The following is a 24,993-nucleotide window of genomic DNA, read 5'->3' on the forward strand; positions in this document are numbered from 1 at the left end:
GGCGTGATGGTTGCTGGAAATGGGCCTCTATACACCTATGTAGATATTGCATTAAAAACCAGACGTTTGCAGCTAGAATAGTCATTTAGCACATTAACAATGTATAGAGTGTATTTCTGATAAATTTTATGTTATCTTCATTGAAAAAAACTGTGCTTTTCTTTCTAAAATAAGAAAATTTCTAAGTGACCCTAAACTTTTGAACGGTAGTGTGTGTGTGTGTGTGTGTATATATATATATATATATATATATATATATATATACACACATTTCTTAGCAGCCGCCCACATGGATATAGTACGCAGCATGTTTTAGTGTGTGGTTTAGTCAGTGCAGGTAGCAGAGTGCTCATCACCCCCCTCCTCCTGCTCCAGAGTGACATGCTGGGAATGTAGTACGAGCACCGCCCAGAAGCAGCACATGTTGTCAGTTATTACTCCCCAGCACACACATTACTCTGGTACTAGACACCTAGTCCCGTCTCTCTGAGGAGTCTCCTGCTGCTGCTGCTGCTGCTGCCCTGTACCACACACCACAGTCTGGGCTGGATCTTATATAAGGAGGGGGCTGCACTGGCTGCTGGACACAGGGAGCTCCAGAGGTAACAGGACTGACCAGCAGCAACTTCACCGCCAACCTTTGTTAGTAGTGAGACTGCCCTCAATGCATGGAAGGAAGAGAAGGCAGAGGGCACAGGGTTGACTGCCAGTCCTGGCTGCAGCACTACACCCAGCCGGATTATGTGAAGCCTCCAGTCTTTACAGGTAAACTACATCTATCTACATTTATGAGGCAGAGCCCTGGATACCATGTAACATTGTATATCATTGTGTAACATTGTGTATTGTGGCTACAGGGGCTTTCTGTCTCATCTTCTAACATGAGGTTCAATTAAATTACATTGTTTACTGTTGTGAATGGTAAACTACGCAATTTATAGTTCTAGTTACTTGCAGGAATTTATAGATTGATGGATAGATAGATGGATAGATGGATAGATGGATAGAGGTAAATTGTTATATGAGGGTCACTTTGGGCACTGTCATAACGCATGCACCTGTTTTATCAGCAGTCCTATGTAAAATCACAGCTTCCACATCATCATATCACAATGAGTTGTGCCAATGGACTTCTTAGTTGTGCTAGATATAGATAGAGAGATATTAAATGATGATAGATAGATAAAAAAATATAGATAGGTGATAGATAATAGATCAAAAGATTGATGATAGATGGATATAAATTGTTATATCTCATTGAGGGCCACTTTGAGCACTGTGATTACTCGTGCAATAGGTTTATCAGCAGTCCTATGCAAAACCACAGCTTCCACATCATCATATCACAATGCGTTTTGCCAATAGACAACTTAGTTGTGATCCATCTGCATGTATACTTTGAGGTGTAGCAAAGATTATATTTGTCATTTAACTATTTGGACTTGTATTTTGACTATCATAATAATGCAAAAGTTCCTGTAAATAACCACAGATAACATACGTAGCTTTATAACACGATGAGTTATGCGAAATGTCAAACTCGGCTCAGCTAAATAAAACAAACTGAGACCTGCGATGTCTGGCAAACTCCGCACCGCTGCATCTAGACCGTTCATCATTCACCCTAACAGTTGGAATATAAAATTCTACATAAAGCATATCGATTATGAACAGAACACCCTATGTAGTAGTAATAAGAATAACATTGAATTATGATGATTGTATCTATATTATTATTCCTTGCCCATTTTCTGTTTGCAGTTTGTATTATCCTGCAGTTTGCGACACATTGAGTATTTTTTTACATGTTCAATTCTATATTTTTAAAAAGCTTTCAAAATTGCAACTTTACTTTAACCTAATGTGACACCCAAATCCCTGTACTGTTCAGGGGCACATGATATAAAATCCTGGAATACCCACACAATGTATGGCTGATTTATGTAACTGTATTGTGTTTTCAGCAGTGAGATGGAGCACCTTATAATTTCTGGTTATAAAAGCTGAATGTGAAGCTGAAAGATGGTTAAGCCTTTAAGGTAACCATCATTATTTTTTACAGATGACTAATACACTAGTTATATAAGTAGTTTTTAAGGGTTAAGAGCAGAGGAAAGATAAGCTTCTCGGACAATATAACTAAGTATATTATGTGGTACCTGTAAGCTAATATTGTGCACATGGCTTTAGGGGAGACAGGAAAGACAGGAGTCAGGGAATAGAGAATAGTTTTAGGAGACAGAAGAAGAAGAGGCAGAGTCAGCAGGGACATGTGTGTCATGGGAGATTGAAGAGTCAGGGGAGACAAGGAAGTCAGGGGAGACAGTAGAGTCAGCAGGGACAGGTGGCTCATGGAAGGCAAAAGAGTCAAGGGAGGCAGGAATGTCAGGGGAGGAAATAGTCAATCAGGGAGAGACAGATCAGTCAGAGGAGACAGAAGAGTCAAGGGAAACCTGGAAGAGTCAGGGGAGACAGCAGAGTCAGGTCAGGCAGGTGAGATAGGAGAGTCAGGGGAGACAACAGAGTCAGAATAGGCAGGAGAGTCAAGGAAGACAGAAAATGCAGGGGAGTCCAGATCTAGGAGAGTCAGCGGGGACAGGTGGCTCATGGAAGGCAGAAGAGTCAGGGGAGGCAATAAAGTCAGGGGAGGAAGGAGAGTCAATCAGGGGAGACAAAAAAGTCAGGGGAAACAGAATAGTCAGGGGATACAGGAGGGGACAGGAGAGTCAGGACAGGCAGGAGTGTTAAGAGTGATAGGAGAGTCATGGGAAACAGCAGAATCAGGACCGGCAGGAGAGTCAAGGGAGACAGAAAAGGCAGGGGAGACAAGCCTGAGAAAGATCCCAGTAAGCTGGAACGAAATGTTGCCTGCCTGTGGGGTGAATAAACGCACCTCTTATTTTTCATTCACTACTTTGGCATGCTGCCTCAATTCTTTTTTACCTGCTGTCTATCTGAGGGCTCGGAGCCTAGGAGGAGTTGCAGTGCTACTTTCTTTCTTTTTCTCTATCTATCTATCTATCTATCTATCTATCTATCTATCTATCTATCTATCTATCTATCTACTAGTCCTTCTCAATGAATTAGAATATCATCAAAAAGTTAATTAATTTCAGTAATTCAATTCAAAAAGTGAAACTCATACATTCTATAGATTTATTACACACAGAGTGATCTACTAACAGCATTTTTTTCTTTTAATGTTGGTGATTATGGTAACAGTTAGGGTATGTTCACACGGTGTATTTTCGGGCCAAAAACGGCCAAAAAATCGGAAGCAGACGGAGTGTTTTCCGCTGTGTTTTTTGGGAAGTTTTTGGAGCCATTTTCCATAGACTCTATTGAAAAAAGCTCCAAAAACAGCCGTAAAAAAACGCAGCGAAAGTCGTGAGTGGCCCAAAAAACGTCTGAAAATCAGCAGCTGTTTTCTCTTGAAAACAGCTCCGTATTTTGAGACTTTTTTGACTCTGCGTGTGAACATACCCTTAATGAAAACCCCAAATTTAGTCTCTACAAAAATTCAAATATTATATAAACCCAATTTCAAAAATGATTTTTAATACCGAAATGTTGGCCTAGTGAAAAGTATTTACAGTATCTGCCCTCAATACTTGGTCGGGGCTCCTTTTGCATAAATTACTACATCAATGCGGCATGGCATGGAGGCAATCAGCCTGTGGCACTGCTGGGGTGTTATCAATGCGGCGTGGCATGGAGGTGATCAGCCTGTGGCACTGCTGAGGTGTTACCATTGCGGCGTGGCATGGAGGTGATCAGCCTGTGGCATTGCTGAGGTGGTATAAATGTTGGGTCTGGTGTCTCATCTTCCTCTTGACAATACCCCATAGATTCTCTATGGGGTTTAGGCCGGGCGAGTTTGCTGGCCAATCAAGCGCAGTGATACTGTGGTTATTACACCAAGTATTGGTACTTTTGGCAGTGTGGGCAGGTGCCAAGTCCTGCTGGAAAATGAAATCAGCATCTCCATAAAGCTTGTCAGCAGAGGGAAGCATGAAGTGCTGGAAAATTTCCTGGTAGACGCTGCGCTGACTCTGGAATTGATATAACACTGTGGACCAACACCAGCAGATGACACGCCCACCAAACCATCACTGACTGTGGAAACTTCACACTGGACCGCAAAACACTTGGATTGACGCCTCTCCACTCTTCCTCCAGACTCTGGGACCGAGATCTCCAAATGAAATGCAAAAGTGTTGGTCCACTGTGTTATATCAAGTCCAGAGTGAGCGCAGAGTCTACCAGGAAATTTTCGAGCACTTTATCCTTCCCTCTGCTGACCAGCTTTATGCAGATGCTGATTTCATTTTCCAGCAGGACTTCGCACCTGCCCAGCATACCAGCATGGTATGGGAACAGGTCTGTTCTCCTATTAGCCAAAATTGCACAAAAAAAATATTGTGGCTAATAGGACTGATCAGAGAATGCACCGGACCCATAGTTAAGAGTCCATCGTAATAATAAAGAAAGTGATCCCTTAACCTCATGTCAGTGATTGATGGCTGAATTCTGTGTGTCTGCATACATAGCAACCTGTTAATCACCGCCAAGAGGGGCGGGGGGTAGGGTCAGAGGGAGAACCCGCATCGGCACCGTGTATTCTTTCATCGCTCCTATTAGCCAAATGGCACCATTTTATTTATTTTTTGTACCATTTCGGCTAATGGAAAATTGGACCAGTCCCTGTAATATTCTGCTCTTACCATTTCATTGCCAGATTATATATACTGTACCTTCCAATTTTTTTGGAATCCTTATTCATGGGACATGAACAACCCCAAAGCCTCTCAAAAATGCCCACTTTGGGGCATATCTGCATAAACGCTGCCCCCTTTAAGGCCCAGGGACAGTTGGGAGGTGTGAGCCCGTGCATCTATGTTCTGCTGACAGCTCCTGCACCGGCACATCCCTTCTGAGCTATTATTGGAAGCTCCCTTCTTGTAGTGACAGTAGGGAATCCCTACTTATGTAATTGCCTAGTATAATTATTAGATAAGCTTTATGTTGGTGTTTTCCTTTAAACTGTTCTCTGCACAGTGACATGCAGAAAAAATGCTGAAATGTTCTTCTCAGCCCCTTCATTCTCTCATGAGTGGAGGGCTGCTGCAAAAAGTGGCTCCCGTTCTGGAGGACTCAGCATCACCATCTATTACATTGTCTCCCATGCATTTGCATGGATGCCATGTAATACCATTTTTCGCCTGCAGGTTTCTCCTAGACAAGTGTTGTCCATATGGGTCAACTCTTTTAATCTGACGGTATTCTCGAGGATGTCTACAGAAATCTTGAAGACAGGAATGACAAGTTGTGATAAGAGAGAATGTAGGTAATTCTCTGATAGAGGAGCTTCGTTAGATCTATAGTTTGATATTAGAGAAAATATAGAAAGGTGCAGCATGGTGGACACCTATGTAAATAAGTAATACAATAATTGAATCATAGAACAGACGTGATGAATGACCATGCGGGTATGATGTTTTTCCAAGTGGGACTGTTAAAAATGATTAGAAATTGATCCAGCACCGAGCTCTGGGGAACCTCAACAAACAGAAGTCTAACCAACAAAAGACACACTGAAGAACTGGTGAGAGAGATAGGATGGAAACCAGGAGAGAAAAGGTTATTCCAGTTATACTATATACATTTATGCATGTCCTACGATGGACGTCTGTGTTCCCTATTGTTTCCTATGACACGGTCATAATAAGGAGCAGAGTTGGCCAGTGAATGTGAAGATATGGGCAATGATTATTACTATATGGTTTTGCTATAGGGTCTACAAGCCAATATGGTAAGTCTATGGTGTGAAGAAGGAAGGCCTAACTAAACATTTTGTAACAAGTGTTACTAGGGAGTCATTAGGATGCGATCCTGCATCCTGGGAAACATGAGTTTGACCGCTAATCGATGCGTAGCTTGATCTTTACAGAAATGGAAACGTATCAGCCTCAGGCAATGAGCTTCTTTTTCTGAGTTCTCATAAAATTGGAGGACTGCCATTTCAATGACACATATTTTTTTTTTTTTTTGTGTTGTATGTGGCCAGATCATTCCCTGTGATATTACATGCCAATCTCAGGGTCAATCAGTCATGCTGCCTAAACAATATGGTAATGGATCAATCAGTGAGTCAGGCGATCAATCAATGACTTGATTTCATTAGAATTCGATTAGAGTAGACCAAACTTAGATGATAGCTGTGTACAATAGATGTAGCTCATTAGATGGAATCAAAATCTAGTAGCAAAATCATAATACATATTATATTTATTTATGTTACTTATATAGCGCCAACATATCCCGCAGCACTGTACAAAGTCCTCACTTACTGTCCCCATTGGGGCTTACAATCTAAATTCTCTATCTGTATATTTTTGGAGTGTAGGAAGAAACCGGAGTACCAGGAAGAATCCCACGCAAACACGGGGAGAACATACATACTCTATGCAGATGTTGTCCTTGGTTGGATATATACAGTATTTCCTAAATGATGGATCCACAGTCATTTTGGTTACCTATGCTGAGCATTTCTCCTATATTAATTAATCTGTGACACAGTACACTGCCAAATAAATAATTGGTGCATTTACAGTGAGCTATGTTTATAGGCATCCTAGTTTTTTCATCTGTGACACAGACAGGCCACACTGCCTAATAAATTATATGTGTACTTTTGGTGAGTTGTGTTCTTAGCATTTCATTTTATCCATCTGTAACACAGAAAGAGCCCACTGGCAAATAATTAGTGCAATTACAGTGAGCTATGTTCTAAGAATACTAGATTTTTCATCTGTGACACACACAGAGCACACTGCTAAATACATTATTTGTGTAGTTTTGGTAAGCCATGTTTTTAGCATTTTATTTTATTTATCTGTGACATCGAAAGAGCACACTAGCAAAAAAATAATTAGTCTAATCACAGATCTAAATGAAGGGTTCCTGGACCTCCGTTCTCCATGACCTGTGTATAAATAATTACTGAGCGGCCAGGAGACAATAAGGAGGATCAATCAAGAAGTCCAATCCCCATTATACATTAGCAGTTCCAAGACCCCCACTTAATTGACATGCCTTAGAGTTCTAGGTAAGCTAATAAGGCAAAACAAAGGAGCAGCAAAATGCATATGCATTATTTACCCAAAATGAACCAAGTCAGGCGATCCATTTTGCCGAAAAATTTGATTTGCTGCTTCTCTTTACTACCGTTGAAATCAGTGGACTTCTTTCTGTATTATCCAGCCAGCACAGTATAATCTTTCCAGCGTGTTTTTCTATTTAGTTGTGATTTGTATAATTGGACGTCTTGTGATTTTATTTTCTGTGACCGCACAGCACTGGAAGGTTTTTGGCATCCCTCTCATGGTATTACACCACATTATCTTGTGACAATGCCGCTTCACATTCTAAGATCCTCCTGTTTCCAGAGGCTTCTGCATTATGTCTTCTGGAATCCTCTGCGAGGAGCGATGTGATTTGTGTCTACTCTATTCATTTAGGATTCATATAGATATGAGACAAGACGGCTGTTACACCCTGTGGACCTTGGCTTGAGAGGGGATAGTTACATCCATTCACTTTATTATAATTACTGTGTGCAAAAACGGATTCTACTGTGAAATGATTGGAGGTGTGATAATGATTAGATAGTGTTATGCTATTGAAAATTGTTTGACTAATATAGAGACAGGGCAGCACTGCGGTCCTGGGTTCAAATCCAGCCAAGGATGACATCTGCATGGAGTTTGTATGTTCTCCCTGTGTTTGCGTGGGTTTCCTCCGGGTACTCCGGTTTCCTCCCACGCCCCAAAAACATACCAATAGGGAATTTAGATTGTGAGCCCCAATGGGGACAGTAAGAGGACCTCTGTAAAGCGCTGCGTAATATGTTGGCGCTATATAAGTAACTGAAATAAATAAAATAAATAATAGATTGCTAAAATAGAGAGATGGACACTATATATAATGTTTAATGACAAAAAAAGGATGCAGATGCATGCTGCGGGTGCTAAGATTATGTATATTATATATATAAACACTTTTTATATTTATTATACATTTTTTATTATTTTAAATTGCATTACTGCTATATTTATTATAGCAGTGCAGGGACCCTCTGTATGAGGTTGCCTTGTCCTGTCAGGTGGGCTCGCACAATTTGATCAAACGGAGCGCTTAGAACCTCACATTTATAATTATAATAAATATAGCAGTAATGCAATTTTAAAATCATAAAAATGAATAATAATTATGTGTAATTGTGTATATATGTATATATATATATATATATTGTACAGTCCAAATGCAGATAAACACAGCACTCCAACATACCTATATATTAGGCCATGTGCTCGTTACCAGAGGATGAATCGGTTCCCCAACTTGAATATAAAACGACCATAGAACGAAGTAACGGCACCAGGACTTCAGGGTAGATGAAACAGAGGGGATTTATTCACCTCAAATGAGCGACGTTTCGATTTGTCACAGAACCTTTCTCAAGCGACTACATACTGCACACGTCAAGTATAAATAGGAAGTACATAAAGCAGTTCACAAGAACCTAGTTGATGTACAGTTTACAAAAAACAGGTGTGCAGATATAAATTTTAACCCATATTAAAAGACAGTTATTTAAAGTGCATAAATTTCACAGTAGATCGATATACCAAATATAAATGATGTGAATGCATGATATATAAAAGTGATGGACAGTGACTTAATTAGCAATTAGATTGATTGGGAAAGGTGCAGAGACCAATCTGAGAGATCTACATATGTAAATCCTACAGACAATCTTACGTTACGGGTGCCAGACGCATCAGGAATACAGCGTCCACTGCGCATGCTCAAAGACGGCATCCAAACCAGAAATCCGGTCAAATGGAACGCAAATGGCGAAAAAATCACTACTGCGCATGTGCACAAATGGCGCTTGCGTTCCAGCCGTTCTGTGCATGCGCGAACTACGGCGCTAATGTAATTATGATATTTAGATGAAGAAAATAAAAGAATGCAAAAAAGAAAACATGAGCAGTGCTGCAAGATGCTGCAAATAACATGAATTCAAAAGGCAGAAAGCTGTAACTCCAACTTCAAGTCCGCCACATAAGATCTAGATAGCCTAATCTGAATTGTCAAACTATACACAGTGTTCCAAATTATTATGCACATTGGATTTAAGTGTCATAAACATTTAATTATTAGTTTTTCAATTAAACTCATGGATGGTCTTGTGTCTTAGGGCTCTTTGGATCATTGTAATCAATCTCAGACACCTGTGATAATTAGTTTGCCAGGTGTGCCCAATCAAAGGAAAACTACTGTGACGTTCCACATTATTAAGCAGGCCACAGGTTTCAAGCAATATGGGAAAGAAAAAGGATCTCTCTGCTGCCGAAAAGCGCGAAATAGTGCAATACCTTGGACAAGGTATGAAAACATTGGATATTTCAAGAAAACTTAAGCGTGATCATCGTACTGTGAAAAGATTTGTGGCTGATTCAGAGCACAGACGGGTTCGTTCAGATAAAGGCATAATGAGGAAGGTTTCTGCCAGACAAATTAATAGGATTAGGAGAGCAGCTGCTAAAATGCCATTGCAAAGCAGCAAACAGGTATTTGAAGCCGCTGATGCCTCTGGAGTCCCGCGAACCTCAAGGTGTAGGATCCTCCAGAGGTTTGCAAGTGTGCATAAAGCTATTATTCAGCCAGCCCTAAACAATGCTCACAAGCAGAAACTGTTGCAGTGGGCTCAGAAATACATAAAGACTAATTTTCAAACCGTGTTGTTTACTGATGAGTGCTGTGCAACCCTGGATGGTCCAGATGGATGGAGTAGTGGATAGTTGGCGAATGGCCACCAAGTCACAACAAAGCTGCGACGTCAGCAAGGAGTTGGCGGAGTCATGTTTTGGGCTGGAATCATGGGGAGAGAGCTGGTAGGCCCCTTTAGGGTCCCTGACGGTGTGAAAATGACCTCTGCAAAGTACGTAGAGTTTATGTCTGACCACTTTCTTCCGTGGTACAAAAAGAAGAACCGTGCCTTCCATAGCAAAATTATCTTCATGAATGACAATGCACCATCTCATGCTGAAAAGAATACCTCTGTGTCATTGGCTGCTATGGGCATAAAAGGAGAGAAACTCATGGTGTGGCCCCCATATTCCCCTGACCTCAACTCTATTGAGAACCTTTGGAGCATCCTCAAGCAAAATATCTATGAGGGTGGGAGGCAGTTCACATCAAAACAGAAGCTCTGGGAGGTTATTCTGACATCCTGCAAAGATATTCGAGCAGAAACTGTCCAAATACTCACAAATTCAATGGATGCAAGAATTGTGAAGGTGATATCAGAGAAGGGGTCCCATGTTAACATGTAACTTGGCCTGTTAAGTTTTTTTTGATTGAAAGAGCTTTTGATTTCTGTAAATATGACCTCCTGATGCTGCAAATTCAACAAATGACCATTTTAGTTCTCTTTACAACCTTTAAAATGTTTTGATCTCTGTTGTGCATAATAATGTGAAACAAAGCATTTTGAGTTTTTTACTTCTGAAAAAATATCTGTTATCATTAGGAGATTTGTTCAATAAAATTAGCATTATACTCCAACGGTTGATGGCTTGAAGATTATACTGACTGTCATTTGCATCGACTATTTAGGAAAATCAGCGAAAAATAACATTTGCATAATAATTTGGAACGCGGTGTAGCTACACTCACCATCCACTTTAATTGGACTTGCAAAATTACTGGGAGTAATATCATCACCATTTGGGACTTCAAATAGACCCACACCCTTAACCTCGAGGGATAGACATATGTAAAATACTGCCAAAATAAACACATTATTTGATAGGAAGGAGCTAAATTTACTTATAACATACATATGGAGAACAATTTGGATGAAGCGGGACTCTGCCATATGTTTCACAGTCATTCTGCACTACATTACTATATTCTGGAACGAAGTTGAAGAGCCAACGGACATCTATTTTTACTTGGCACATTACGACCTAATGAGATGGGCCTCTGCTACTTTCCAACAGCCATCAAATTGCTTCACAAATAATGTGTATCTAAAAATACAAGAGAGAGAAAAATTCATATACAGTATTTATATGCAAAATACAAAAGAATTGAGTAAAAGTCCAAATTAGACCCTGAATAACACATGTACATGAACTAGCTATACCTTGAAATGAGCTCACCAACGGCAAACCCCAGGCACCAGGGCAAGTTACCCCCCACTGTTCTAAATATGTGGACCAAGTGGATACTCCACATTTAACCCCTTGGGAGACATGGTTTCCAACCTGTATATCCACTCCAACTCCTTTCTTTTAAGGGCCCAGTGGCACACTCTACATGCTGGGAGGGTGCAGTGCACTGTGCACTCGCACAGGTCGCACACCCCTAAGGTCAGCCCTGGATAGATAGGTAGATATATATATATATAGAGATCACCTTCTTAATGTTTGTTGAACAATTTCTGAATAAATGTCAGCTGCTGCTGTATTGGAGTCTGAATAGACTGGAGGCACTGAAAGGGTTGAAGCTGTACTTAGTCTTCCTCAAGCTTTGTGAATGAGATGAGATGTAGATACTATACAGACAATGGATTGTATTATTTTCTGTTTTTGTGTAAAGTGTGGCCTTCTATGGTTATATGAATTATGTGGTTTGGGACTGGATCACACAATGTAGTGAATTTGTGACATACTTTAAGTTCATATAGACGTTTAGAAAATAATTCACTATTTTCTCTACCAGAAATATGTACTTGTAAAAAAAAAAAAAAGAAACCCTTAAAGGGAACCTGTCACCAGCATCTCTCCTTTTAAACCAGCAATACCTGTGGTAGTGGGTGAAAAATCCTTTTTATATAACCTATAATTTATCTTCTAAGTAGTTCTGCACATTTAGTATTCAGATTTTTAGTGTTCCCGTGCTGTATGCTAATGAGCATTTAAGAGTTATATCTTCGTTCCTCAAGCCTTTCCGAGTTTACCCCGCCTCCTTACTTTTGATTGACAGCTCCTCGCCTCCCCTAGCACACACGAAATCCCGTGCTTGCACATTGATGTCCTATTCTGGTGTGTTCTCACAAAGAGACACCGGATTATTAACATAAAACGCGCAAAATGTTTGCAGACTGTTATTTACAGTCAGAGGAGGAGTTTAGGAGAGGGGATAAAGGCAATGAACTTTTGACAGCAGCGGCCAGTGAGGGGTGAGTAGCGTTCAATAGGTGAAATGCTGGTGACTGTTTCCCTTTAACCCCTTAACGCTCTATGAGTTACTATTATGTTACAGGCGTTGGCCTGTTAACGTGGAATGCCATACTATTTTGGCATCGCGTTAACAGGCTACACGTCTGCAGAAACCATTTTAAAGCATTGATAGCTTAACACTATCACTGCTGCAATGCCAGGACCGGACCTAGCCTCCGATCCGGACAATTAACCCCTTAGATGCAGCGCTCAAAAGGGAGCGCTGAATCTATGGGGTTACTAGCAGATCGGAACCGATGACTGCTTTGACAACCGGAGGTCTAACAATGGCCTATGTCTGCCAATTACAGAGGCTTGTTAGACCTCTGATCGCAAAAACAAGCTGAGCCTGAGCCATCAGCCGTGGGTGTCAACTGTATGCTACAGCTGACACCGCGCCATTATCCACTTAGATGCCACGATCAAAAGCGATCGCGGCATCTTAGTAATTGTAAACAATCGTCATCGCCGTGATGAGATCGCAGGGCTGCCGATGGTTGCTATGGCAACCATAACCCTAACAATGGCCTCCTGGTCTGCCACCTACAGAAGCCCATTAGGCCCCCGCCCGGAGGCGAAGCCTAATAGGCTTGCTGTCAGTGAATGACTGACAGCTCTAATGCATTGCACTACGTGGGTATTGCAATGAATTAGAATAAATATCAGAGGTGCAAGCCTTCAAGTCCTCTAGTGGGACGGAAAAAAAAAAGTTAATAAAAATGTTGGCATATCAGCACCATCCGCTGCGCATTCATTTCTAATGAAAAAACACCTGTGGGGGCAGAATGCTCACTACACCCCTTAAAATGCCTTAAGGGGTGTAGTTTTCAAAATAAGGGTCACATCTAAGGGGTGTGTTTTAATATTTGATCTCAGAGCCCTGCAATTGAGGGTCAATGCCCTTCTGAGCCCTGTCATATGCCCAGGCAAATGATAAAAGCCTTGAGGGGTCACTTCTTGGGGGCTTCCACTGTATTCACATACCTCAGGGTTTTGCAAATGCGACATGGCGCCCTAACACCAATTCAGCAAAATCTGCACGCCAAATAGCGCTCCTGCCTTTCTGAGCCCTGCCGTGTGCCCAAGCAGCAGTTTATGACCACATGTGGGGTATTGCCGTACTCGGCGGAAATTGGTTTACAAATGTTGGGCGGCTTTTTCTCATTTATCCCTCGTGAAAATGAAAAAATTAAACTTTTTAGTGGAAATAAAGTTGATATTAATTTTTATGGCCTAATTCCAATAAATTCTGCAAAAGACCTATCGGGTCTAAATGCTCACTATACCCAGAGATAGACTCTTTAAGGGGTGTAGTTTCCAAAATTAGGTCACTTTTGGGGGTTCCTACCGTTTTGGCCCTGCAGCAGCTCTGCAAATGTGACGTGACACCCGAAAACCAAATGGTGCCCCTTACTTTCAGAGCCCTGCCATGGTCCAAACCGTTTATTACCACATATGGGGTATTGCTGTGCTCAGAAGAGGTTGCATTACAAATATTGGGGTGCTTTTTTTGCTTTATTTATTGTGAAAATGAAAAATTAAATTTTATTAGAAAAAACATTTTTGCAGCCTAATTCCTCTAACATCAGCAAAAAACCTGTATAGTCTAAATGCTTATTATACCCCTTGATACATTTCTTATGTGGTGAAGTTTCCCAAATGTGGTCACTTTTGAGGGGTTTCCACTGTTTTAGTTCATCAAGGGCTTTGCAAATGCGACATGGTACCCGAAAACCAAGCAAAATCTGTGCTCCAAAATTCACATGGTGCTCCTTCCTTTCTGAGCTCTGCCGTGTATCCAAACAGCAGTTTATTACCACATATGGGGTATTGCCGTAATTGGGAGAAATTGTTTTTCAAATATTTGTGTGTTTTTTTTTTTCTCCTTTTATGCCTTGTAAAAATTGAAAAATTCTACATTTTTATTGGAAAAAATTTAGATTTCAATTTTCACAGCCTCATTCCACTAGGTTCAGCAAAAAACCTCTTGGGTCAAAATGCCCACTATACCCCTTGATAAATTCCTTGAGGGGTGTAGTTTGCCAAATTGTGTCTTTTTGGGGGTGTTTACACTATTTTGGCCCCACAAGACCTCTTGAAACCTGACATGGTGCCTAAAATATATTCTAATAAAAAGGAGGCCCAAAATCTTCTAGGTTATCCTTTGCTTCTGAGGCCGGTGCTTCAGTCCATTACCACACTAAGGCCACATGTGGGATATTTCTAAAAACTGCAGAATCTGGGCAATAAATATTGAGTTGCGTTTCCCTGGTAAAGCCTTCTGTGTAACAGATAAAAATGGATTAAAACTGATTTTCTGCAAAAAAAAATGAAATTTGCAAATTTCACCTCCACTTTGCTTTAATTCCTGTGAAACGCCTAAAGGCTTTAGAAACTTTCTAAATGCTATTTTAAATACTTTGAGGGGTGCAGTTTTTAAAATGGGGTGTTATATATGAGGTTTCTAATATAGAAGGCACTCAAAGCCGCTTCAGAACTGAATTGGTCCCTAAAAAAAAAGTCTTTGGAAATTTTCTTGAAAATATGAGAAATTGCTGCTAGTTCTAAGCCTTGTAACGTCCTAGAAAAATAAAAGGTCGTTCAAAAAACGATGCAAACATAAAGTAGAAATATGTATAGTAGGGCTATATAAACTAGTATCTATTTTGTGTGGTATTACTAGCTGTCTTACAAGCAGATGCATTTAAATTTAGAAAAATGCTAATTTTTTGCAAATTTTCTCTACATTTTGGTGCTTTTCCACAAATAAACACTGAATGTATTGAGCAAATATTACCACTAACTTAAAGTACAATATCAATTCAAGAATTCGGCACTCAGGTTTAGTGGAGAAATGATTTTTTTTAATTTTGCAATCCACTTATTAAGTATTATGAACGTTTTCGGCCACATTAGGCCTTCATCAGATAATTCTATATAAAACAGAGCAAAGAGAAACTGAGTGCAGCGTTATTCAAAAAGACTACACAGTAATATATACAGGCAAAAAATAAAGGTATAACATCACCCTCCGTGATATATTTTATTAATAACGTTTTTTTAAATAAATGTTATCGATCACACGGTGGTATTAATTGTGACATACAAACCCACTATATCAAATTTTAATAGCCAAAAAATTACAAATAGCTTACTTGGTTGTCATACAATGTTAGAACAAACCAGTCCACATATTATGATCTATATCTAGAGCATCAATGTCACGGAACTATAATCTGGGAGGATGCCCCAAATTATACTACAAGCAAAGAGAAAGGTCATCTTATTGCTCGGGAACTAAATGAAAGTAATAGATCTTCAAGAGTCGGTAAAACGCTCTCCTGCGCAACCTCCGTTGCTGTAATAAATGGCGCCAAGTCAATCTGAGTACAGCGTGCGTTTAAGGATCTCTCACCCCATGTGATCATTGACGTTGCTAACAACGTCACAAAACATTTCTTGTACAATGTGACATAAAGATGATGTTAAATGTTTCTCTTTGTTCTGTTTTATATAGAATTATCTAATGAAGGCCTAATGCGGCCGAAAATGTTCATAATACTTAATAAGTGGATTGCAAAATAAAATAAAAAATGTCACCGCTAAACCTGAGTGCCGAGTTCTTGGATTGATATTGTTAAGGAGTGGAATCCTACTCGAGTACCACTACCTATCTGGGTGCCGTACATTTCCTAGATATTAAAGTTACAATGTGTCACGAGAAAACAATCGCAGAATCGCTTGGATAGGTGAAAGCATTCCAAAGTTATTGCCACATAAAGTGACACGTCAGATTTAAAAAATAGGACTGCGTCCTGAACGTGCCATCTAGTCCGTGTCCTTAAAAAAACAATTCATGTAAGATGTTATAAAAAATTCAAACAATAACTAAGGTTGAAACCACAAGCCTAAAACAATAAAGTCACACACACACACACACTAACTCAGGTTTTCAAGCCTCACCTGATGCTAACAGGTGCATGCATCAAGCACACAGCCATGCCATCTTCAAAGACTGAGTATTTATTGGTAGTAGTATGGGTCGTACCGAGGAGCTCAGTGAAAAAGGACACAGTCCTAGGATGCCACCTATGGCACAAGTCTGTTTGCAAAATTTCTGATTTGCTAGATTGGCCGGGGTAGCCATGTGCACGGCCGTGATTTTCAGGTCGGCCAGCCACGGAGTGACAGCCGCGAGCCGCCCGCAAATTATTTTCAATGAGCCCGGACCGCAGAACACGGCCGTAATAAGACTTGCCCGTTCTTTCTGCGGTGCGGGCTCCTGGGCCATGCACGGACCGTGAAAACCAGTCGTGTGCATGGCCACATATGAATGAATGGGGCCGCAATTCTCCCGTGGATTTTCGGGGGAATTGCGTCCGCAAAAGCACGTTTGTGTGCATGGGGCCAAGGTGCTGTTATTATCTGCTAGATCTGTCCCGGTCACCTGTAAGTGAGATCTGCTAGGTCTGCTTTGGGCACCTGTAAGTGCTATTATTATCTGCTAGGTCTGCCCTGGCCACCTGTAAGGGTATGTTCACATAGTTTTTTGCCCTGCCTGCACTTTCTTTCATTTTTATTTCTGCGTTTTTTTTCGTGCCGTTTTTCGGCCGTGGCCATTCAGCAAAAAACGCGGTGAAAACGCTTTCTCTGCCTCTTATTGATTTCAATAGGAGTTCAGAGACGGAACCGTGGAAAGTAAGAGAATGACGCTTTTTTTTCCCGCAAGCATTTTTTCCGCTGGCAAGAATGAAACCGTTTTTGGTGCGGTTTCCGCTTCAAAAACAGCGCCGGAAAAACTGTGTGAACTAGCCCTAAGTGTAATTATTATCTACTCGATTTGTCCAGGCCACCTGTAAGTGCTAATAACTGCTACTTGGTATGAATTTACTTGAGTGACCTGCACCACAACCCCATTGAAGACCTTTAGGATGAATTAGAACACCAATTGTGAGTTAGACCTTCTCGTCCAACGTCAGTGTCTGACCTCACAAATGTTCTATTGGCTGTATAGGCACAAATTCTCAAAGACACACTTCAAAATCCTGTGGAAAGTCTCCCCAGAAGAGTGGAGGATGTTATACTGCAAAAAGGGGCAAAACTCCATAACGCTTAAAGTTTTGAGGAACGTCCAGAAAGCTCATAGAGATGTGATTTTGAGGTGTTCACATATTTTTGGCCATATAATGTAGATAGATATTTTGAACCTAGAAATCCAACCAAATTAAAACCTGTTATAAAACGCTATCTCTAATATTCTTTGTTGCAGCAATTTGAACTAAATAACACAATTTTGATAACCACCTCCCCTGAAAACTCATACTATGCACCTACATCCTATATAAAAGTGTAATGGCCGCCGCTGACTCTTGCTCTCACCACCATATAATTACCGGTCCTCGGCGTCTTCTGTCTCCTGGTCAGTTCCGCCCGCTTCTTTTATCCTGTCTATTTCTGCTAGCAGCCTTCCACAGCGCTGCTGCGCTCACCTCCTAGTTATCTTGTTGGTGCTCCTAGTGCGCGCACATGTGCCAACCCATCTCCTCTTAAAGGACCTGCCTGCGCTATAATCCACCCCGCTTTCAGGTATGTAAAAAAAATACCTCCCACATTGCTCCATGTCTGAGCAAGTCTCCTGAGACTTGTATTTTAATTATCTCTTACCGACTCTGCCTGACCTGGACCTCGCCTGCCTGCTGCCTACCCTGACCGTGTGCCTGTTTACCGTGAGAACCGTCTACCACCTGCCCTAATCGCCGACCGCCGTGCTAAACATGAGTGAATGTCTTTCATCTGCCCTGACCTATGCTAATATCGGACTCCATTATTGTACCTTGCCTTTCCACAGAGAATACACTGGGGATACTCACAGCCAAGTCCACATCTCCGTATCGAGGTTAAATGGTGAACACCTAGTTACCTTAGACTCCACTCCCCAGTTTAGCCACCGTTGGGTCCTCATCCCATCCCATCCTTGGCCCGTGACAAGAGGTAGGGAATAACCACCATAAAATCCACCAAATCTAAAACCGAATATTCTAAATTCTCTAAAAACATGCATAGCTCATTGTCCCGATTTGCTTGACTAGATTTGGACTTTAGAATGACAAAAATAATAACCATGTTTACGTCTAAAACTTTTGACAGATGTACACCATTTGATAAAAAGAGATTTATAGGCCCAACACGGTTATGGAAGCCCGTATATCTATATATTCCTAAGCTAGACACCCTATACATTCAAAACTGATTTAGATTTTGCAGCATTATAAATTGAAGCTTTATTTTTCACATAGGTAAAGTATAACAACCATAGAAGCCACCGAACCTAAGTCAACACTGTGCTGAATACACAAATGTCCCGTTCATCTAGGTTTAGTTGATAAGATCCTTACATAATGGAAAAAAATGGTAAACATGTATAACTATGCTGACCATGTAGTGAAGGATTTTGGGGTGAGAAAGCGGGAGTCAGTAAGGAAATGATGGGAGGTTAAATATGGGTTAAAGGAGTAAGGGTCAGTTCACACGTTGCATAAATGCTGCATATTTTCCGCAACATAATTTGTTGTGGAAAATCTGCAGCAAATAGAGTAGCAGCAAAGTGGATGAGATAAAACAAATCTCATCCACACACTGCGTAAATACTGAGCGGAAAAAATGCTCAGAAATTGACCTGCGGTGCAGAATTTTATTCAGCAGCATGTCAATTGTATTTACGTAAATGCTGCTTATTTGTTGCGGGTTTTCCCCATTGAATTCAATGAGGAGGTAGAACCCTCAACAAATAGCAGTTCTTGTGTTTTTTTGCGACGGGTTCGCAGCGATTCCGCCGCAAAAAATTCAACTCAGAAAAAAAAATATCTTATACCAGGAGTCTGTGTTTCTTCCTCCAGGCCGGCCTCCTGCTATGACGTTTCATCCCATCTGACCGCTGCAGCAAATCCCAGGCTGTAGCGACTGTCACATGGGATGAAACTTCATCCTAAGAGGCCGGCCTGGATGATGTCAGAGGGCCGGCCTCCTGGGATGACGCTTCATCCCATGTGACCGCTGCTGCAGCCAATCACAGGCTGCAGCGGTCTCCTGGGATGAAACATAATCCCGGGAGGCCGGCTAAGTGCAGCGGACAAAAAACTGAACCAGGGCAGAAATGTTGCGTGCTTTTACACAGTGTATCCGCCCCGTGTGAACTCAGCCTAACCGTTGGACTGGAGGAATAAGAAGGGTACTGGTTAATTAGTAAATGGTCTAGGCGAGTTTAAGGTGAGAGTGCTAGCATGGTTTGCAAACAGTAACAAGATTAACTAGTGCATAGGTATTGGGATGCGAGTCCTCTATCCTACATTTCATCTGGCCAACCACTATTTCCCATGTGACAATCCCCCAACAACCGATAAAGTGTAAGTAAACTTTCCAAAAACTTCTGACATGTCATAGTGACATGTCAGAGGTATTGATTGGTGGTGTCAGAGCACTGAGACCCCCACCAATCGCTAAAATGAAGCGGCAGAAGCCGAGCAGTTGATGTGCGGGCTCATAGACATTCTATAGAGCCCGTACACCAACTGTTCGGTTTTCTGAGAAAAGCAAATCAGGAACAAAGCAGCTCAGCGCTCACCTGAGTGCTTTTGCCATTTCATTTTAGCGATCGATGGGGGTCTCAGTGCTCGGACCCCCACCGATCAAAACTTCTGACCTGTCTCTATGACATGTCAGAAGTTTTCTGAAAGTTTAGTTACCCTTTAATTATACGGAGTCCACTGTTATCTTTTTTTTTAGCTACCTTGTTACTGTAAAGGGTAAAGTGCTGACAAGCTGCAGTACTCAATGTATGGGAGTCGTCCTTTCAAAGAAAGGGGACCATACCTGTTAGATATCTTTCTGCCAACCATATATGGTATTTAAATGAAGCTAAGAAGGGAAAGTTGTATTGAGCAAAAAAAATAATAATCCATTCTGTTTGAGTTAACCAAGCTGGCCCTGAGGACTTCCGTCAAGCAAGGTTCTGCCAGGCGTAAAGGTCATTAGCTTGTTGAAGGTACCTGCCAAAATTGGTGTGGTAACGCGGGCGCCGAGTCGCGGTGGGCGGGGCTCTCTGAGCTGAAGTTGGTATTCGCGCCCTTTGGTCACGGTGGCGCACTTTCTCTCTCCCGCGCCTCTCGCCGCAGAACCAGTGAAATAAGTGGTGCTTGTAGGATACACTGTTCTCTGTCCCCTGGGATGTTATGTGGTGTACCCCAAAATAAGGATGTTCCAGGAGACAGGGTTCAATAAACTTTCACAGTAGTTTTACTGGGCACAATATGCTTGGTGGTTACTTTTGTTACAGAGGCAATGTCTTTAAGTAGAATAAACATATCACAGGGTATTGCAAATGGTGGTACCTGCTTCACCTCCCTGACTCTGTCTGTAATTCCTCCAAGTGTGCTGTGAGTTCTGCTCCTCTTTCTTCTCTATAATGTGCTGGAAGGTGCGCTGCTGACTGTCCCAATCCAGTTGCACTATCACAGAGGAATGGTGTCCCTTGGGGATTCTAGGCTGTGTGCAAGCTCCTTGCTTTGCTCTAGGCACTCTCAGTAGTGTCCAAGCTCCTTGTCTGGCTTCTGTGCCACATGCAACACACACTGACCTGCACTCCTTTCACTTCCACATGGCTGCTGCTGATCCTCTCACAGAATTCCTCTCAGTTCCACATGTCTGCTGCAGCATCTCCCTGAATCCAACTTTAGACACTGACTTGTCTGCTCTTCTCCTGCCTGCACGCTGCTGCACACTTCTCCTCACTTCTGCACTGCGCTGCTCCACACACTGCACTCCTGTGTCCCCAGCTAGCTACACCCCTCCCCTCTCTCTGGAGAATACATCTTAAAGTTGAAGCAGCCCATTTATGGTTCTGCTGAGTCATATAGGGAAGTGAATTCAGTACCAACCATGATTACAGAATACAGCACATTAAAACCTGCATACTAAAGCAACAGTACAATGACAGTAAATAAACAGCAATTTTCCTGGGTATCACATTGGTGGGTTCTGCAAACAGAAATGTAGTGTCTATGTCAAGCTTGAAGGTGAGAGTTGCACAGTATGGAGTCGCTGCAGCAGCCATTAAACAGCACTGTGTCCTGACTCTGAATAGAGCAGCTCTTTTTGCCTCGTTCTCCGCATAAGCTAAAGCACCAACTCAAAATTCTCTTATAGTGATATAAAGAAGTAGCAAATTTTACGGACTATAGGAGGCACTGGACCATAAGATGCACCCATAAATTGTAGCATAAAAGAGGAGAACAAAAAGGTTTTGCCTTTTAACTGTACATTTCCTGGGTAATATTGAGACAATAGGTTACCACAGTGCCCCAATACAATGCCAGCCACAGTGCCCCATAACAATCAGACAGAAATCCAAGATATTGGTAGCTATAGTGCCCTCACCCTCCCCATAACTCACCAGATATCAGATGTGTGGAGAGGCAGGGGTTAATGGTGTTGAATCTGCTCTGTACATAGGAGGGGGCGTGGCTAGAAGGTCCTTGCAGATCAGGACCTGCACAGATTTACTGTGCTGTGTGTACTAATGTCTGTTATTTACTCACCAGTGAGATGACAGAACTCGGTGTGTAAGATGTGACTGTTCAGTGAGCAGATAACACAGAGATCTTATACACACTGCACAGGACAAGCAGCTGCCATTACACTGCCCTGCAAGGACCGCTGAATCACAGAACTCAGTCTGCTGCTCCTGGCATCGGTTTTCCTTCAGGAGATAAGACGTAGCTAACCGTTTTTTCTCAGAAGAATGGCGCAAATCTGTTGCTCTCCACCATATATATGCCCCCCTTAACCTCGCCCCCTCAAGGCCACCCCCATTTCCCTTTTCCCCCCGCTATTCTCCTGAACTTTTGACCCCTTCCTCACCTGCAACCCTGGTCATATCAGCCTCCCCCAAATATTTCATGTTGTGTCCGGCCATTTCTTGCTAACTGATTTAATTCTTAAAGGGGTTTTCCCAAAATGCACATTTATGGTATGTCCGTTAGATACACCATAAATGTGTGATTGGTGGAATTTGGACATCTGAGAACCCCACTAATCCTAATAAGAGTGTTTCCCAGTCCCCTGTTCCTGGGGGAGAGGTGGCTCTGAATGTATGGGATATAAAAAAAAAAACAGCCAAAAAAGTTAACTCGGGTGTTCCTGTATGTCTTAGGGTATGTTCACACGCACTAATTACGAACGTAATTCGTGCGTTTTTGCCCCGAATTACGTCCGAAAATAGCGCCTCAATAGCGCTGACAAACATCTGCCCATTGAAAGCAATGGGCAGACGTTTGTCTGTTCACACGAGGCGTAATTTACGCGCCGCTGTCAAATGACGGCGCGTAAATAGACGCCCGCGTCAAAGAAGTGACCTGTCTCTTCTTTGGCCGTAATTGGAGCCGTTATTCATTGAGTCCAATGAATAGCAGCGCCAATTACGTCCGTATTGGACGCGTCGTTCAAGCGCCTGCACATGCCGTTACGGCTGAAATTACGGGGATGTTTTCCGGCTGAAACATCCCCATAATTTCAGCCGTTACGGACGCCCTCGTGTGAACATACCCTTAGACTATAAGGAATAGTGATGTCCCTATTCTCAGGATTGTGGGTTTTCCAGCGGTCGGGCCTCTTCTGATTACACATTTATGGCCATATGTTATGAATGTTTGCAATGAGATAACCTGTTAATTTTAAGAGGGAAATAATTGGGTTCTATACAAGCTCCTTTTGTCTAAAGTTACATTTTCTTTCAACGTCATCTGCCCAGGTTAAAAAAAAAAGCACAAATAGATGCTGTAACTTTCAGAGCTCTGTCCTGATGGCACAATCCTTGCACCCAACCAGGACACTGCTTTTTGATATTTAACCCCTATCCGCACCAGGACGTAACTGTCCGTCGTTGCGGGAGGTTACTTCCCGCACGAGGACGTACAGTTACTGAGTTTTTCCCGTTGCACACTGTCGGAGATAGTGTGCACCGGGAACCGGGAGGTCAGCTGTCGCCGACAGCTGATACTCCCCTCTTGCCGGCCAGCGGTTCTTTGCCTCTGATTTCGGCGAATTAACCCCTTAAATTCGGCGATCGGTTGCAATCGCCGAATTTTAGGGGTTTCGATCATATCGGCAGACCCCGGTCCGAAATCGCGCGGTCTGCCGATAGTTAGTATGGCAAACGGAAGCCAAACAATGACTTCCGGGTCTGCCATGGACGGAAGCCCATCAGGACCAACCTTCGGCTGGTCCTGATAGGCTTCTTGTCAGAGTGACAGGAAGTCACTGTGTCGTTCCCGATGCACACTGTCGGCGACAAGGTGTGCATCGGGAACTTGGAGATCAGCTGTCCCCGACAGCTGACACTCCAGTGTTGCCGATCAGCGGCTCATCGCCGCTGATTTCGGCAATTAAACCGTTACATGCGGGGCTTGATTGCGATCTCCGCATGTACAGGGTTTGTACCACATCAGCAGCCCCCATGCAATCGTGGGGCTGCTGATGCTTGTGATGACATCCGCAGGCCAGGCAACGGCCTCCGGGTCTGCCATGTATGGAAGCCTATGAGGATCAGCCTTTGCTGATCCTCGTAGACCAACTGTCAGAGTGACTGTGACGTCACACTGACAGTTGGAATACGTTACACTACCAAGGTAGTGTAATGTATTCTAGCAGCGATCAGAGCTGCAGGTCAAAAAGATAAAGTGTAAAAAGTAAAAAAAAGTTAATAAAAATGTTTTATAAAAGTGTAAAAATAAAAGGTTTTGTTTTCCTATAATAAGTCATTTATTATAGGGAAAAAATGAAAACTTTAAAAAAAAGTACACATATTTGGTATCACCGTGTTCGTAACGACCCAAACTATGAAAATATAATGTTAATTTTTCCGCACGAAGAACGCCGCAAACAAAATAAACGGAAAACTGTCAGCATCGCTATTTTTTGGTCTCCGCCCCCCCCAAGATATAGAATAAAAAGTGATCAAAAAGTCGCATTTACCCCAAAATGGTACCAATAAAAACTACAACCCGTCCCACAAAAAACAAGACCTCCCACAGCTTTTTTGACGAAAAAATAAAAAAGTTACGGCTCAGAATAGCGTGTCTCAGAAAATAAATTATTTTATAGAAACGTAATTTTATTGTGCAAACGCTGCAAAACTTAAAAAAAAACTATACACATATGGTATCGGTGTAATCGTACCGACCGGCAGAATAAATTAAAACTTAATTTATTGCGCACAGTGAACGCTGTAAGAAATAAAGAATTTAAAGCGCCAAAATCGCTGTTTTTTGGTCACCTTAGCTCTAAAAAAGATCCTGAGGGGCCAAAATGCTCACTATACCCTTAGAAAAATTCCTTGAGGGGTGTAGATTCCAAAATAGGGTCACTTTTGGGGGGTTTCCACTGTTTTGGTCCCTCCGGGGCGTTGCAAACACGACATGGCACTGAAAACCAATCCAGCAAAATCTGCGCTCCAAAATCCAAAAGGCGCTCCTTGCCTCCTGAGCCCTGCTGTGGGTCCAAACATCAGTTTACGACCACATATGGGGTATTTCCGTAATCGGGAGAAATTGCTTTACAAATGTTGGGTGGATTTTTCTCCTTTATTCCTTGTAAAAATGAAAAAATTCTATGTTTCCACAGAAAAATAGGTGATTTTCATCTT

At 42.0% G+C, this 24,993-nt stretch overlaps 1 protein-coding gene across 1 annotated transcript in view; it reads left to right on the forward strand.

Annotated features, from left to right (window-relative positions):
* Window positions 1-508: 508 nt before the first annotated feature.
* OPN5 (opsin 5) overlaps window positions 509-24,993 on the forward strand; it is a 107,096-nt gene continuing 82,611 nt past the window's right edge. The window contains exon 1 of the mRNA XM_075863840.1: window positions 509-765. The gene's annotated coding sequence lies outside the window, so the exon portion shown is untranslated. The remainder of the gene's footprint in view (window positions 766-24,993) is intronic.

Source organism: Rhinoderma darwinii, chromosome 4 (assembly GCF_050947455.1).
Source record: "Rhinoderma darwinii isolate aRhiDar2 chromosome 4, aRhiDar2.hap1, whole genome shotgun sequence".
NCBI lineage: Eukaryota > Metazoa > Chordata > Amphibia > Anura > Rhinodermatidae > Rhinoderma > Rhinoderma darwinii.